Raw genomic sequence first — 17390 nt, forward strand, 5'->3', positions numbered from 1 at the left:
AAATTTAGAGAAGAGCTAACACCTATCTTACTCAAACTTTTCCAGAAAATTATGGATGAAGGTAAGCTTCCAAACTCATTCTATGAGGCCACCATCACCCTAATTCCAAAACCAGACAAAGATGCCACAAAAAAAGAAAACTACAGGCCAATATCACTGATGAACATAGATGCAAAAATCCTTAACAAAATTCTAGCAAACAGAATCCAACAACATATTAAAAAAATCATACACCATGACCAAGTGGGCTTTATCACAGGAATGCAAGGATTCTTTAATATCCGCAAATCAATCAATGTAATACACCACATTAACAAATTGAAAGATAAAAACCATATGATTATCTCAATAGATGCAGAGAAAGCCTTTGACAAAATTCAACACTCATTTATGATTAAAACTCTCCAAAAAACAGGAATAGAAGGAACATACCTCAACATAATAAAATCTATATATGACAAACCCACAGCAAGCATCACCCTCAATGGTGAAAAATTGAAAGCATTTCCCCTGAAATCAGGAACAAGACAAGGGTGCCCACTCTCACCACTACTATTCAACATAGTGTTGGAAGTTCTGGCCACAGCAATCAGAGCAGAAAAAGAAGTAAAAGGAATCCAGATTGGAAAAGAAGAAGTGAAACTCTCACTGTTTGCAGATGACATGATCCTCTACATAAAAAACCCTAAAGACTCTACCAGAAAATTACTAGAGCTAATCAATGAATATAGTAAAGTTGCAGGATATAAAATTAACACACAGAAATCCCTTGCATTCCTATATACTAACAATGAAAAAACAGAAAGAGAAATTAAGGAAACAATACTATTCACTATTGCAACAAAAAGAATAAAATACTTGGGAGTATATCTACCTAAAGAAACAAAGGACCTATACATAGAAAACTATAAAACACTGACGAAAGAAATCAAAGAGGACACAAACAGATGGGGAAACATACCGTGTTCATGGATTGGAAGAATCAATATTGTCAAAATGGCTATTCTACCCAAAGCTGTCTATAGATTCAATGCAATCCCTATCAAGCTACCAACGATATTTTTCACAGAACTAGACCAAAGAATTTCACAATTTGTATGGAAATACAAAAAACCTCGAATAGCCAAAGTAATCTTGAGAAAGAAGAATGGAACTGGAGGAATCAACCTGCCTGACTTCAGACTCTACTACAAAGTCACAGTCATCAAGACAGTATGGTACTGGCACAAAGACAGAAATATAGATCAATGGAACAGAATAGAAAGCCCAGAGATAAATCCACGAACCTATGGACACCTTATCTTTGACAAAGGAGGCAAGAATATACAATGGAAAAAAGACAACCTCTTTAACAAGTGGTGCTGGGAAAACTGGTCAACCACTTGTAAAAGAATGAAACTAGAACACTTTCTAACACCATACACAAAAATAAACTCAAAATGGATTAAAGATCTAAATGTAAGACCAGAAACTATAAAACTCCTAGAGGAGAACATAGGCAAAACACTCTCCGACATAAACCACAGCAAGATCCTCTATGACCCACCTCCCAGAATATTGGAAATAAAAGCAAAACTAAACAAATGGGACCTAATGAAACTTAAAAGCTTTTGCACTACAAAGGCAACTATAAGTAAGGTGAAAAGACAGCCCTCAGATTGGGAGAAAATAATAGCAAATGAAGAAACAGACAAAGGATTAATCTCAAAAATATACAAGCAACTCCTGCAGCTCAATTCCAGAAAAATAAATGACCCAATCAAAAAATGGGCCAAAGAACTAAACAGACATTTCTCCAAAGAAGACATACAGATGGCTAACAAACACATGAAAAGATGCTCAGCATCACTCATTATTAGAGAAATGCAAATCAAAACCACAATGAGGTACCATTACACACCAGTCAGGATGGCTGCTATCCAAAAGTCTACAAGCAATAAATGCTGGAGAGGGTGTGGAGAAAAGGCAACCCTCTTACACTGTTGGTGGGAATGCAAACTAGTACAGCCGCTATGGAAAACAGTGTGGAGATTTCTTAAAAAACTGGAAATAGAACTGCCATATGACCCAGCAATCCCACTTCTGGGCATACACACTGAGGAAACCAGATCTGAAAGAGACACGTGCACCCCAATGTTCATCGCAGCACTGTTTATAATAGCCAGGACATGGAAGCAACCTAGATGCCCATCAGCAAAAGAATGGATAAGGAAGCTGTGGTACATATACACCATGGAATATTACTCAGCCGTTAAAAAGAATTCATTTGAACCAGTCCTAATGAGATGGATTAAGCTGGAGCCCCTTATACAGAGTGAAGTAAGCCAGAAAGATAAAGAAAATTACAGCATACTATCGCATATATATGGAATTTAGAAAGATGGTAACGATAACCCTATATGCAAAACAGAAAAAGAGACACAGAAGTACAGAACAGACTTTTGAACTCTGTGGGAGAAGGTGAGGGTGGGATATTTCAAAAGAACAGCATGTATACTATCTATGGTGAAAGAGATCACCAGCCCAGGTGGGATGCATGAGAGAAGTGCTCCAGCCTGGTGCACTGGGAGGACTCGGGGGAATCGGGTGGAGAGGGAGGTGGGAGTGGGGATCGGGATGGGGAATACGTGTAAATCCATGGCTCATTCATATCAATGTATGACAAAACCCACTGAAATGTTGTGAAGTGATTGGCCTCCAACTAATAAAAAAAAAAAAAGGTTAAAAATAAAAATTAATGGCAATTAATTGAAGCTATATACAACTATGTTTTAGATCTTCAGACCTTATTTATCTAATAACTAAAATTTTGTATCCTTTTATCAACCTGTTTCTCTGTGTTCCACTATCCCATCACCCCTGCCAGCCACATTCCTCCTTTACTTCTGGCAAACACTTTTCTACTCTTTGTTCATGAATTCAACGTTCTTAAAGATTCCTTGTGTTAAGTGATACCATGCAGTATTTGTCTTTGTCTGGCTTATTTCACTTAGCATAATTTGCCCCAAGTTCCAGTTGTTTCAAGTGACAGGATTTCTTTCTTTTTTAAGGTTGAATTTCATGTGTGTGTGTGTAGCCACATTTTCTTGATCCATTCACCCATCAGGGGATATTTGGGTTGTTTCTACTTCTTGGCTATTGTGTATAATGTTGCTGTGAATGTGAGAATACAGATTCTTCTTCAAGACAATGGCTTTGTTTCCTTTTTGATATATATCCAGAAGTGGCATTTCTGGTCATGTGGCAATTCTATTTTTAATTTCTTGAAGGATATGCATACTGTTTTCCATGGTGCCTTAGCAGTTTATATTCCCACCAAAGTTGCACAAGGGTTCCTTTTTCTCCGCATCCTCATGAGCCCTTGTTATCTCTTGTCTTTTTGAGACTAGCTACCCTAACATGTATGAGGTGATACCTGATCATGATTTTGGTTTGCCTTCCCCTGATGATTAGTGATGTCCAACACTTTTTCATACACCTGTTGACCATTTGTATATCTTCTTTGGAAAAATGTCTAGTCAAGTCCTTTGTCCATTTTTATTTTCTTTACTTTTTAAAAATTTTATTTTTTATTGGATTATAGTTGATTAACAATGTTGTATTGGTTTCAGATGTGTAGCAAAATGATTCAGTTATATATACACATATATCTATTCTTTTTCAAATTCTTTTCTCATTGAGGTTTTTATAGAATACTGAATAGTGTTCCTTGTGATATACAGTAGGTCCTTGTTGATTACCTATTTTAAATTTAGTAGTATGTATAGATCAGTCTCAAACTCCTAGTTTATACACCTCTCCATCTTTCCCCTTTGGTAACTACTGGTTCCTAATAGGAAAAGGAGTACATCTAGGCTGTATATTGTCACCCTACTTATTTAACTTAAATGCAGAGTACATCATGAGAAACGCTGGGCTGGAGGAACCACAAGCTGGCATCAACCTTGCTGGGAGAAATATCGATAACCTCAGATATGCAGATAACACCACCCTTATGGCAGAAAGTGAAGAGGAACTAAAAAGCCTCTTGATGAAAGTGAAAGAGGAGAGTGAAAAAGTTGGCTTAAAGCTCAACATTCAGAAAACTAAGATCATGGCATCTGGTCCCATCACTTCATGGCAAATAGATGGGGAAACAGTGGAAACAGTGGCTGACTTAATTTTTCTGGACTCCAAAATCACCACAGATGGTGATTGCAGCCATGAAATTAAAAGGTGCTTTCTCCTTGGAAGGAGAGTTATGACCAACGTAGACAGCATATTAAAAAGCAGAGACATTACTTTGCCAACAAAGGTCTGTCTAGTCAAAGCTATGTTTTTTCTAGTAGTCATGTATGGATGTGAGAGTTGGACTGTAAAGAAAGCTGAGTGCCGAAGAATTGATGCTTTTGAACTATGGTGTTGGATAAGACTCTTGAGAGTCCCTTGGACTGCGAGGAAATCCAACCAGTCCATCCTAAAGGAGATCAGTCCTGGGTGTTCATTGGAAGGACTGATGTTGAAGCTGAAACTCTAGTACTTTGGCCACCTGATGCGAAGAGCTGACTCATTTGAAAAGACCCTGATGCTGGGAAAGATTGGGGGCAGGAGGATAAAGTGACAACAGAAGATGAGATGGTTGGATGGCATCACTGACTCAATGGACATGGGTTTGGGTGGACTCCAGGAGTTGGTGTTGGACAGGGAGGCCTGGCATGCTGTGGTTCATGGGGTCGCAGATTCGGACACGACTGAGCAACTGGACTGAACTGAACTGAACTATAAGTTTGTTTTCTAAGTTTGTGAGTCTGTTCTTTACCCATGTTTAAACAGAATTATTTGTGGGTTTTTTGCTATTGAGTTGAGCTCCTTCCAATACTTCGATTAAAGCTTTCAGGTGAACTAGAAGGCAGTGTTTGTTTGTTTTAAGGTGATATTCTTAGTAAAAGGAGTACTTTCAGATTTATGTTGATCAGTTGTCTATCTTGAAAATCTGTAACAATTAATGTGATCCAACATTTGGAGTGATATTTGTTTTGAACTCTCTGCTGCCTTAGTAAGTAGCCTAAGTTTCGTGATTGAATGTAAAGAGTGGGCTAGCCATGCCTGTAAATGTCTGTGCTCTGTCAGATTGCTTCCAATGATATTCTTACTTTCTCTGATATCATTTCTCTATCACAATACATCACTAAAAATTCTTTGTGTTATCATGGCCCTTTAAAGTCTATCCTGCTTGGAGAAAAAACTGGTTATAGTCTAGAGATACAGGAGCTTTGATTAGCATTTAACATTCTACTGAAATTAAAACCCATATTCTAAACTACCCTTAAAAATATTTTCTGTTTTATTATTTGGGTTACATTTAAGATTGTTTCACTTATTCTCAGTTAACTATATATAAGATCTTTCCATAGGCTTGGCATCTTGTTAAGCCCAGTAGATTCAAATATTTTTATAGTATAGTCTTCCTGCCAGCTAGTAAAAATCATAGAAAATGCGAACACATAGATATATATATGTGTCCATATGTTTTCCCCTCTAACCTATATCTATATATGTATCTGCAGATATGGTCAGGCCAATCAAGATGTCTGTTCTCTTGCTCTCTGTACATCACCTGCTTGAGTAATTCCTGCTTCATTCATGTGACTGGCCAACCCTCTTAATTTTAGGGCTTCCCTGGTGGCTCAGTCAGTAAAGAATCTGCCTGCAATGCAGAAGACTGCCTGCAACGCGAGAGACCTGGGTTTGATCCCTGGGTTGGGAAGATCCCTTGGAGAAGGGCATGGCAACCCACTCCAGTATTCTTGCCTGGGAAATCCCATGGACAGAGAAACCTGGCAGGCTGCATGGGGTTGCAAAAAGTGACAAAACCTCCATAACCACCAACATGCTTGCCCCTTGCCCCAGCCCCTGGTTTTCCTGGTAACTGATGTGAGAATCTGGCATCAATTTTCCCTGAAAATAGTAGCCTTCTTCTCTCCCAGTAGCAGTGGTTGCTGTTGTGAGCCAACTGCCATCCTCAGTGGGATGTTATGCCAATACTTCGCTTAAGACTAGTGAGATTCCTTCTCCAATACACTGTCGATGTCTGTCGCCATCTCCAGGCTCACAATTCGTTCTTGCGGCTGAAGCAGTTATAAGGTTTACAGACTTGTGGGGTGCCACCCAATGCTGTATCTATAAATAGATAATCAAACTGAAAAATTGAGATTGCCTTTGATTGTGATAAAGCTGTGAGAAATTTCTGAAACACACGTAACATTGTTTGAAGAGGGAAACAACTGTGACTATGTGGCAAGAGGAAGGCTGGTTCAAAGTGTGGGACCCATCCCCAAGTGATTGTGATGTGGTGATGGCAGAAACCTGGAACCGGTGCCTTTGGGCTGCTATCCTGCCGTAGAACATCCAGATGGGTCAACACCTCCTCCAGGCCTCTCTCCCTTGAGTCAAGGGGCAATAATCAGAGGATTTGCCATGAGGTGTGGGTATTGAGTTTGGGAACTTAGGTAGGAAAAGAAGCACAGAGAGTCTCAGGTGACAGGGGGCACTCGGAAGAGCTAGGGGCACCCAGGAGGCTGGCTAGGGGTACATATTGAGTTGCAGCTCATTCCTTCAGTACACAGCAGATGGGAGAATGCAAGTCACCTGAGTGATGAGCCTGGTATAAAACCTAATAAATTCCCAAACTAGACAGTTTTCTCTGAGCTGAGTTGATCATGTACATAGGTAATGCTGAACTGTTAACTGAAACTAAGGCATGTCCCAGTGTGAAAACGGAACTTGTGGGAAGTAGCAACTCATTGCCTGAGGTTGCCCAGAGGCATGTCACATGTGTACTTCACTAATCTTGAGTGAAGACTGTCAGCTGAGACCTAAGATTCATGGGATTCTTCTTCCGCAGCTCAAATCTTTGAACTGATAAGAGCACAAACTGTGTCAAATTCAGTACACATGTCCTGCATTGAAAACCGACAACAGCTCTCTTCTGTCAGATGAAGAAACTGGGTACGGAAGCTATAAGTGGTAAAAGTGGGGTGCAAACCAGCATTCCTAACCTAAAATTACTGCACTGAAACACTTAAGGGAGAGGTCAAGATCACCTTGAATTAGTAGCCAAAAAGGAAGAAACTTGGGAACATTCTTGAAATGACATTGATTTCTTTCTGCTGGGAGTTAGTGAGGTGAAGTGAGAAAAGAACTTAGGCAGAATTCTAACAACTGAACAGCTACCCCAGGAAAAGAGAAAGACAACAGTAATCTTAAGAAGAGTTGAATGTCATTGAATATTTGAACTCTGAGTAGATTTTCTTTATTCAGCTTATTCTTCTGAGGTTAAAGTTCATATGTCTTGAATTTATTTTAACTTATGAAACTTTGATACTCTGATCACCAAACAAATATTTTCATGCATGTGTTTCACAGTAAGATTGTGATTTAGTTCTCATGAAGATCTTCAGTTTTTGCATTCTCTAATGTGTTGTGCGTTTGACCTTAAAATGACTGGTACGTCCTTTAGCTTTGGTGTTTCTCAGTTAATTAGTATATATATTCAAATAGGTAGTCTAATCTTAACTACTGCCTGGTATTTTCTCTATGTTACATAGCAGATTCATTTAGAGTTTTTCATTTCAACTTTTACCTTCAGCAATGTAGAAATGTATGAAGTGTTTTCTGTTTCTCCATTTTCAGGGCTTAAGAAGCTCTACTTAGAGATCAAAGAGGTGGACTACACTAATAAGCAGGAGGATAGGAGATAGGAAATGAATAATTAAGGTGAATTTATCAGAAACAAGTAAGTATAAACCCTGTTAGTTTTAGAAGCCTGTGTTTGATTACTTGATAAAGGAATACTAAGTCATGTAGCTTTTTCTGTAGATGAAATGTCTCTTCTAAACTTTTTGTTTTAATAATTGACAAATATATTTAAAACTTGGTTGTTTTCAATATCTAAGCACAGTTTATTTTTAATTACAATTATATTTTCAAACTGAGATGTATTTTCAAAATGAGATTATTTGCCAAAATATTCTACTCTTCTACCCTGATAGTATTTGATGATATCTAATCTGATTTCTATTTTCATGTTTGTTTTTTTAATATTATACATATGGCAAAAGCAAAGCAGAAGGGATTTTATCTTTGCCTAAATACCATGTTTAGGTCATCATCACTCTTATATTTTTAAATTGAAAAAACTTTTAAGTAGAATTTATTATATAGCATTTTGAAGATAAACAAATGTCATGATCATCTTCCAAAGAAGAGACAAAGCAGTTTGCTAAACAGGACAGAGCAAAGTGCCAGTCATTGCAACTTGCTTTTGATTTTGCTCTGGAGAGAGTGTGGAAGTCCCCAGAGCATATGATAATGTTTGAAGTGCTAGAACACATTTTTCCCCATTAATTCTTTATATTACTGCCCGCATCAAATAGGCTTTCCTGCAGTTTACTGTTAGCTGTATGCTCTGTATTTAAATAGCTATAGGACTGTTCCCCTTCCTAAGGGTACAACAAATGTCGTGACTACTAATTGAAACTGTAAAGCGAGGGCAGTCATTCCTTCTCTTGCTACTTTGTGCTTAAATATCTGACTGTGATTAAGAAATAGACTGCACTGTTGCATGTGCTGCCTTCCCTAGTAATCACAAACAGCCAAGCAGAGTAGACAATGCATGGGTTGTTAGTTTTTAAGTACAGGTATAAAACCAATTGAAAAGGGAACACCCTGCAGCATTCACAGGATTTCAAATATTTTATGATAAGAAAATACTTGGGAAAATAAGGGTTATATCCTTAACTGTTTTTATTTGTTCATTAAATTAGTATTTATTGAGAATCTGTTTTGTTTTAGCACTGATCTAGGCACTGGGAGAACATCAGGGAAGCAGAGAAGAAAACAGTCCCCATCCTCATGGATCTCACATTAAATAAAATATTTAAGTTTACATATAACATAAAATATACTAAAGGTAGAAGTAAAATAAAATATACATAAAATATACTAAAGGTAGAAATAGGATAGAAAATAGAATTTTTGTATGAAGAAAAGTGAGCTGGGACTTGAGATGGCCAGTGTAAGTTAGACAAATGGCCAGGAAAGACCTTGCGAAGAGGGAGATGTGTGAGTAAAACCTGAAGTGAGTCACATAGAATATTGAAGGAAAAGAGCTCAAGCAGAAGGAAGAAAACAGTGAAGTCCCTAAAGTATGTGTGTGGCGGAAATGGTCAAGAAAACAGCAGGAGTGTGGTATTGCTCCAGAACATTGCCTCAAAGAAGAATAAGAGGTGGCCTTCAAAGTAGGGGTTTTGGAGGTGGGCCTTGTAGATTTTTATGGTGTGATGGAGAGAGAAATTCACTGGGACCTTGGGGCAGTCATTCGACAAGGCCTGTGTTATGTTTTAATAAAAATTCTCTGGCTGTGTTCTTGGGGCAATAATAATAATAATAATAATAATAATAATGGAACAAGGGCAGGAGTGAGGAAGAATAATCCTAGAGATCCTGCTCCCCTCTCTTCCTGCTCTGTTTCTCACGAGAGTGACATGTATGGCATATATTAACTCCTAAGTGGCTTCTCTGTCTGTCTTGAATCGGGGTCAACTAAACAGAGACATCTACAGGGGAGAATGGGAGGTGAGTAACATTTACATCTTTATTACCCCCCTCTCCTACTGTTTCAGGTCCCCAGGGGTTGTCTGTGTCCATCCCTCAGGGCCTACTTCTTGCCAGTGGTCCTCTGCATTCACTACGTCTATGACTTCCTGTAACAACTTCTAAGCCTGAAGGCTGTGATATCTTCCTGCCAGAGCAGACATGGGGATATCACATTATCTCTTGTTGATTTTCTAATATCTGCTCATGCCTGCGTGTGTGCTCAGTCACTTTAGTCGTGGCTGACTCTTTGCAACCTCATAGACTGTAGCCCATTGGGCTCCTCTGTCCTTGGGATTTCCCAGGCAAGAATACCAGAGTGGGTTATTATTTACTCCTCCAGGGGATCTTTCCAACCCAGGGATTGAACCCGCATCTCCTGCACTACAGGCAGATTCTTCACCGCTGAGCCACCAGGGAAGCCCCAGTGTCTGCTCATACCTCTGTAAATAGCTCCTTTGTTATATCCTCCTTAACTGTTCATATTTGCCATCTGTTTTCTGCCTGGAATTGCCTGATGTGCCAGATAGGGGACATGCCATACTCTAAGGACATAGCATGGTGCCTTGATCCAGGGTGATAGCAGTGGAGGTGGGGAAATGTGGTTGAATTATGGACATGTGTAGACATCAGAACCTCCTGGATTTACTAATGAATGCAATGCATGGTGAGGTGTAAAAACATCTAGGTGATGCCTAGATTTTTGGCCTGAGGAACTCAAATAACGGGGTTGACTTTGGATATACTCCCTTGAAGTTCAAGGAAGAAAACTGAACTAGAGATAGAAAAGTAGAAGTCATATGTGGAGAGATGGTTATTACACCTTGATATAGGGTGAGATCAGTAAGGGACTGAGATCTAGTAAGGATCTGGGTCCTGGAGCAGCCTGATAATTAGAGTAAATGAGGAAAAAACTGAAAAGGAGAGTGAAATGCAATTACACAGTAGGTAAAAGGCATTCCAAAAGATTGTTATATTCTGGAGTCTAAGTAAAGAAACTATGCAGTGAGAGTGAGTAAGAAAGACTGCTTGTAAGGTTTTGGGAAACTGATGCTGGCTGACTTTCAGTGTGGAGTATTAAATTTAAAAATATATGCATATGTATATATACTTAAATATTTTTGATACATAAATTACAGATAGCACAAAGAGATATTTATCTAGTCATGACAGCTTCACAAGACAGCTTGTATTTAAGATGTGAAGATACAAATGCGACTACTTCTTAGCATCCTACATTGTCCATCTATATTATAAGCCCTGAGGGATTCTAGTGTCAGAAAGTTAAAAGTTATTTACGCTAAAGTTACTATGTAACACAGGAAGCTCAATCCAGTGCCCTGTGACAGTCTGGAGGGGTGGAGTGGGGTTGGGAGTGGGAGGAAATCTCAAGAGGGAGGGGACATATATGTATGCTTATGGCTGGTTCACATTGTTGTATGGCAGAAACCAACACAACATTATAAAACAATCATCCTCCAATTAAAAAAAAGTTATTTACCCTGAAGAAGTAGAAGCCTCTGAATTAGGGCGGGTGGAAACAGTATTCAGTGACGTTTACAAGACAAGTTCATGAACTTAATGGTATAAAGGGGGAGGAGGTGCTGCTTTTCAGCCCATCCTCAATAACCTAAATAGTAAAGAATAAGAAGGAGAACTTCAGTTCAGTTCAATTCAGTTCAGTTCAGTCGCTCAGTCATGTCCAACTCTTTGCGACCCCATGAATTGCAGCATGCCAGGGCTCCCTGTCCATCACAAACTCCCTGAATTTACTCAAACTCATGTCCATCGAGTCGGTGATGCCATCCAGCCATCTCATCCTCTGTCGTCCCCTTCTCCTCCTGCCCCCAGTCCCTCCCAGCATCAGGGTCTTTTCCAATGAGTCAACTCTTCGCATGAGGTGGCCAAAGTATTGGAGTTTCAGCTTCAGCATCAGTCCTTCCAGTGAACACCCAGGACTGATTTCCTTTAGGATGGACTGGTTGGATCTCCTTGCAGTCCACGGGACTCTCAAGAGTCTTTTCCAACACCACAGTTCAAAAGCATCAATTTTTTGGTGCTCAGCTTTCTTCACAGTCCAGCTCTCACATCCATACATGACCACTGCAAAAACCATAGCCTTGACTACATGGACCTTTGTTGGCAATGTATTGTCTCTGCTTTTTGAAGCTCACCTATTGGGAAACATATTTACGGCTACCATAAATAATTTAAGGGAGAATTTCAGGTAAGGAGGGCAGCCGTAGACTACTTTGTTATGTCTTAAAATTCTTAACTCTCCTTATCCTTTATCTTTAAAAATAGCCAGTGATTAATTTAGTGATTAAGTAAACATAATTCAATGAGCTTATTTTCTTGAGTTTTAATTGAAACATTATTTTTTGATATGATACATTATTATAATTCCACTATTTCAGTTCATTGGAAAAATCTCACTTTTTATGAAGCTACTCATTAATCATTACAAAAATGCTCATGTGTGTCTCACTTTTATAATTAAATTATTCTGCAGAGTGAGCTATTGCTGTGTAAAAGATTGGCTTCAAAACCTAATTCAATACTAGATTAGCAAATTTCTTCCCAAGGGGATTTGAATCAGAAAGCTCACAGGGATCATGTAATATATAAAAGGAGATTTATATTTACTGACTGATACCAGTCTTAATCTGTACACATATGCCAAGGTGACTAATAAAAAATCGATATTAATAGTCCTATGTGAAGGTTTTGATTCATCTCATTTCAGGCATTAAGGATACAATTTTCTAGGGCAACACTTGAACTGCATTTCATTTTACTGTGAAATTTGAGAGAATACCTGAGATTTTCTGATTATCCTTTTCATAAACCTTTATGTTCTACATGATACTCATTTTTCCATAGAATTATAGTTTTCACAAGCATGCTAAAGATTTAGATGATCTCTCTTACCAGCAAAATTTTTCTTTTTTAATCTTTCAAAAGTATATTTAGCATGCTTCTCTTTATTTCAGAAAGTAGAGAGTTAAATAAGTAGGGGGAGGTGGATGAATCTAGAACTTCTTATACAGAATGAAGTCAGGAAGAAAAAAACAAATATCATGTATTAATGCAACAAATGGAATCTAGAAGAATGGTGCTGATGAACCTAGTAAAGAATGGACTGTGGACACACTCAGGGAAGGTGATGGTGTGACGAATTGAGAAAGTCATGAGAGGGTAACAGGCAGGAAGCCTAGAGGTCCCCAAGCAGAGGAAATAGACTGCAAGTGTCAGACTTTTTTTTTCCTTCTCTATACAAAATTAAAAGGAGATTTCTTTTAAAATCCTGTGTTGCCATGATGACACCTGGTTCCACCTGAACTTAAGTTTTCTCAAACCTTGATCTAACCAATGCGTTTTTCTTATGGATATGTTTTTCTTAAGCTATATTAATGAAACTATGTATTTGCTTGGAAATCTGCCTTTCTTCAAGATTCATATCAATTGTTTTATGGCCTGGAATGACTCACCTTGTGCCAATGCTATCTCAAAATGCATGTTGTGGGTGAGGGGCCTGTTGCCACTCTGTTTTGAGGCATTTCTTTTCTCTGTTTAGCAGCTTGCTAATAGGAATATAACTCATTGCTAAAAACTAGCAAGGGCACACTCTTTCTGTCCCCTTCTGAAGTCTGTCAGAAACTTTCTCTATCTCTTTTACTTTAGTAAAACTTTATTACACAAAAGCTCTGAGCAATCAAACATCATCACTGGCCCTGGATTGAAAATCCTCTCCTCCAGAGGCCAAGAATCCCGGCGTCTTTCATGGCTCATAGCAACACCTTTCAGTAGCATTGACATATATATCGTATGTCATATTGACGTATTGACATATATCGTATGTGAAACAGAGGGAATTTGCTAAATAACACAAGGAGCCCACCTTGGTGCTCTGTAATGACCTAGAGGGGTGGAGTTGGGGGAGGAGAGGGAGGCTCAGGTGGAAAGGGATATATGTGTGTGTGTGTGTGTGTGTGTGTATAAGTATGACTCTCTTGTGTCATTGTATAGCAGAAACAAACGCAAAATTGTAAAGTGATATTCCACCAGTTAAAACATAAAATAGAAAATAAATAGAGATAATAATTACAATGGGCTGAAACATGTCAAATGCTATAATCCATGAGTTCATGATGATATATATTTTGAAAAGCTCATTGTTCTGAACAGAGGTGAAAAGAGGGAAATAACCCAGGATTTGCCCTGCTTTTTATTTATTTATTTATTTATTTTCATTTATTTTTATTAGTTGGAGGCTAATTACTTTACAATATTGTAGTGGTTTTTGCCATACATTGACATGAATCAACCATGGATTTACATGTGTTGCCCATCCCGATCCCCCCTCCCGCCTCCCTCCCCATCCCATCCCTCTGGGTATTCCCAGTGCACCAGCCCTGAGCACTTGTCTCATGCATCCAACCTGGACTGGTGATCTGTTTCACCCTTGATAGTATACTTGTTTCAATGCTATTCTCTCAGAACAGCCCACCCTCGCCTTCTCCCACAGAGTCCAAAAGTCTGTTCTGTACATCTGTGTCTCTTTTTCTGTCTTGCATATAGGGTTATCATTACCATCTTTCTAAATTCCACATATATGCGTTAGTATACTGTATTGGTGTTTATCTTTCTGGCTTACTTCATTCTGTATGATGCGCTCCAGTTTCATCCATCTCATTAGAACTGATTCAAATGAATTCTTTTTAATGGCTGAGTAATATTCCATTGGGTATATGTACCACAGCTTTCTTATCCATTCACCTGCTGATGGGCATCTAGGTTGCTTCCATGTCCTGGCTATTATAAACAGTGCTGTGATGAACATTGGGGTACATGTGTCTCTTTCAGATCTGGTTTCCTCAGTGTGTATGCCCAGGAGTGGGATTGCTGGGTTATATGGTAGTTCTAGTTCCAGTTTTTTAAGGAGCCTCCACACTGTTCTCCATAGTGGCTGTACTAGTTTGCATTCCCACCAACAGTGTAAGAGGATTCCCTTTTCTCCACACCCTCTCCAGCATTTATTGCTTGTAAACTCTTGGATAGCAACCATCCTGACTGGCGTGTAATGGTATCTCATTGTGGTTTTGATTTGCATTTCTCTAATAATGAGTGATGTTGAGCATCTTTTCATGTGTTTGTTAGCCATCTGCATGTCTTCTTTGGAGAAATGTCTGTTTAGTTCTTTGGCCCATTTTTTGATTGGGTCATTTATTTTTCTGGAATTGAGCTGCAGGAGTTGCTTGTATATTTTTGAGATTAGTCCTTTGTTGCTTCATTTGCTATTATTTTCTCCCATTCTGAGGGCTGTCTTTTCACCTCGCTTATAGTTTCCTTTGTTGTGCAAAAGCTTTTAAGTTTCATTATGTCCCATTTGTTTATTTTTGCTTTTATTTCCAATATTCTGGGAGGTGGGTCATAGAGGATCCTGCTGTGATTTATGTCAGAGAGTGTTTTGCCTATGTTCTCCTCTAGGAGTTTTATAGTTTCTGGTCTTACATTTAGATCTTTAATCCATTTTGAGCTTATTTTTGTGTATGGTGTTAAAAAGTGTTCTAGTTTCATTCTTTTACAAGTGGTTGACCAGATTTCCCAGCATCACTTGTTAAAGACATTGTCTTTTTTCCATTGTATATCCTTGCCTCCTTTGTCGAAGATAAGGTGTCCATAGGTACATGGACTTATCTCTGGGCTTTCTATTTTGTTCCATTGATCTATATTTCTGTCTTTGTGCCAGTACCATGCTGTCTTGATGATTGTGGCTTTGTAGTAGAGTCTGAAGTCAGGCAGGTTGATTCCTCCATTTCCATTTTTCTTTCTCAAGATTGCTTTGGTTATTCAAGGTTTTTTGCATTTCCATACAAATTGTGAAATAATTTGTTCTAGTTCTGTGAAAAATACCATTGGTAGCTTGATAGGGATTGCATTGAATCTATAGATTGCTTTGGGTAGTATAGTCATTTTCACAATATTGATTCTTCCAATCCATGAACACGGTTTATTTCTCCATCTATTTATGTCCTTTTTGATTTCTTTCATCAGTGTTTTATAGTTTTCTATATATAGGTCTTTGCCCTGCCTTTTAATATAGTGTGTCTCTCGGTGGGCTTCCTAAGTGGCACTAGTGGTAAAGAACCTTCCTACACATGCAAGAGACATAAGAGATGAAGGTCCGATCCCTGGGTCAGGAAGATCCCCTGGAGGAGGACACAGCAACCCACTCCAGTGTTCTTGCCTAGAAATCCCACGGACAGAGAAACCTGGCAGACTACAGTCCATGGGGGTGCAAAGAGTCAGACATGACTGAAACGACTGAGCATGCACTCATGCGCATACTCAGTGACCAGAGTTGCTGAGGGGAAGTTTATCTTTTCAAAAGATAAATGAAGCTGAGCAATGTTAATGCTGTTGATTAAAGATCCTAGGCTCACTGAAGTTACATGTTGTTCTGTAGATTTTTGTCTAGTAGATAAACAAATCGTTTCTGTCCAGTGGAAAAGATAACCCCTAAAGTAAGATATCAACCAGTTTGGTATATAATCTAGCAAACTGACTCTAACATTTCTTTATTAAACTGAAAATAAATCTATAGCCCCTCAACAATGTACTTTGAACTGCTCTTTTTATCTTACTGTTTTCCTCATTAATGAGTTGAGTAAAATCCTAGATGTGTGTTTATGCTAAATTTGATGAGAGTCATTATTTTATGTTTTTGAAAGTTATATGTTAGCAGCAATAAGTAATAAAACTAGTAAATGAGGAAGAAATGATAGACTTGGATTCTCACACTGCTTTGCAACTCCTACAGAATTAATGGATTAGGCAAAAATCATCAATTGCTAATGATGTAACACACAGAGGAGATAATTAAGTGCTATGTTCCTTATGATGGAAATACACAATACCACCTTGAGAGCAGCAGTGCCAAACATACTGAACCTGGATCTGAAGATACAGGTCAATTAATGAACAGGTTTTGGAACAAATGGCTCTGTATTATTTTTAATGATAATAAAAAGCATCTTTCATCCCATCTGTCCCTTTCAGTCAAAGCTGGCAGTGTCCTGAGGGTTAACATTCTCAAGAATTTTGTACACGTCTCATGTGTATCTTGGGATTCACCTCACTGGGCAAGAGCTTCCTGCTTCACACATTTTGCCTGATTATTCCCGTCTCTATTTCCAGCTTCTGCTTAGCTTGCTGAAGACATCTATGAGTCACATGCTTAATCTTTTAAGTGTCTCAATAGCCTGACTTACTAATTTTTTTCTAAGTTATTAGTGAAACTATATTTAGTGACACCCTCATTTTTTTTCTTTCTTCTTTAGAGCATAATTTCCTGAGAATGATCTATTTTCACATCTTTTACAATCTGAGATAGGATAATAATTTCCCAAAGTATCAAAATACTGGTTCTTTTTGTTTAAAAGTTCTACCTTGAACTGAAATCTTTCCTCCCATGTTTTATGATGACTAGCAAGAGGAAAACCATTCATACCTTCAATGTCTTTCTTGGAATCTCCTCAGTGAAATGTCCAAGTTTATCACTTACAGCTTGTGCTTTCTATATGATGATGGCACACAGTTCTCCTAAACTATCTTCCACTGTATAACAAGAATTTCCTTTCCCAGACACTTGAGGAAGGTCTGGAAAATAATAGATGAACAAGGTAAACATAAAAAGTGACCTAGAGGAAGCAGAATTAAAAAATTTTTCTTTCTCCCCTACATGCTCTGTCACG

Source organism: Dama dama, chromosome 29 (genome assembly GCF_033118175.1).
Source record: "Dama dama isolate Ldn47 chromosome 29, ASM3311817v1, whole genome shotgun sequence".
NCBI lineage: Eukaryota > Metazoa > Chordata > Mammalia > Artiodactyla > Cervidae > Dama > Dama dama.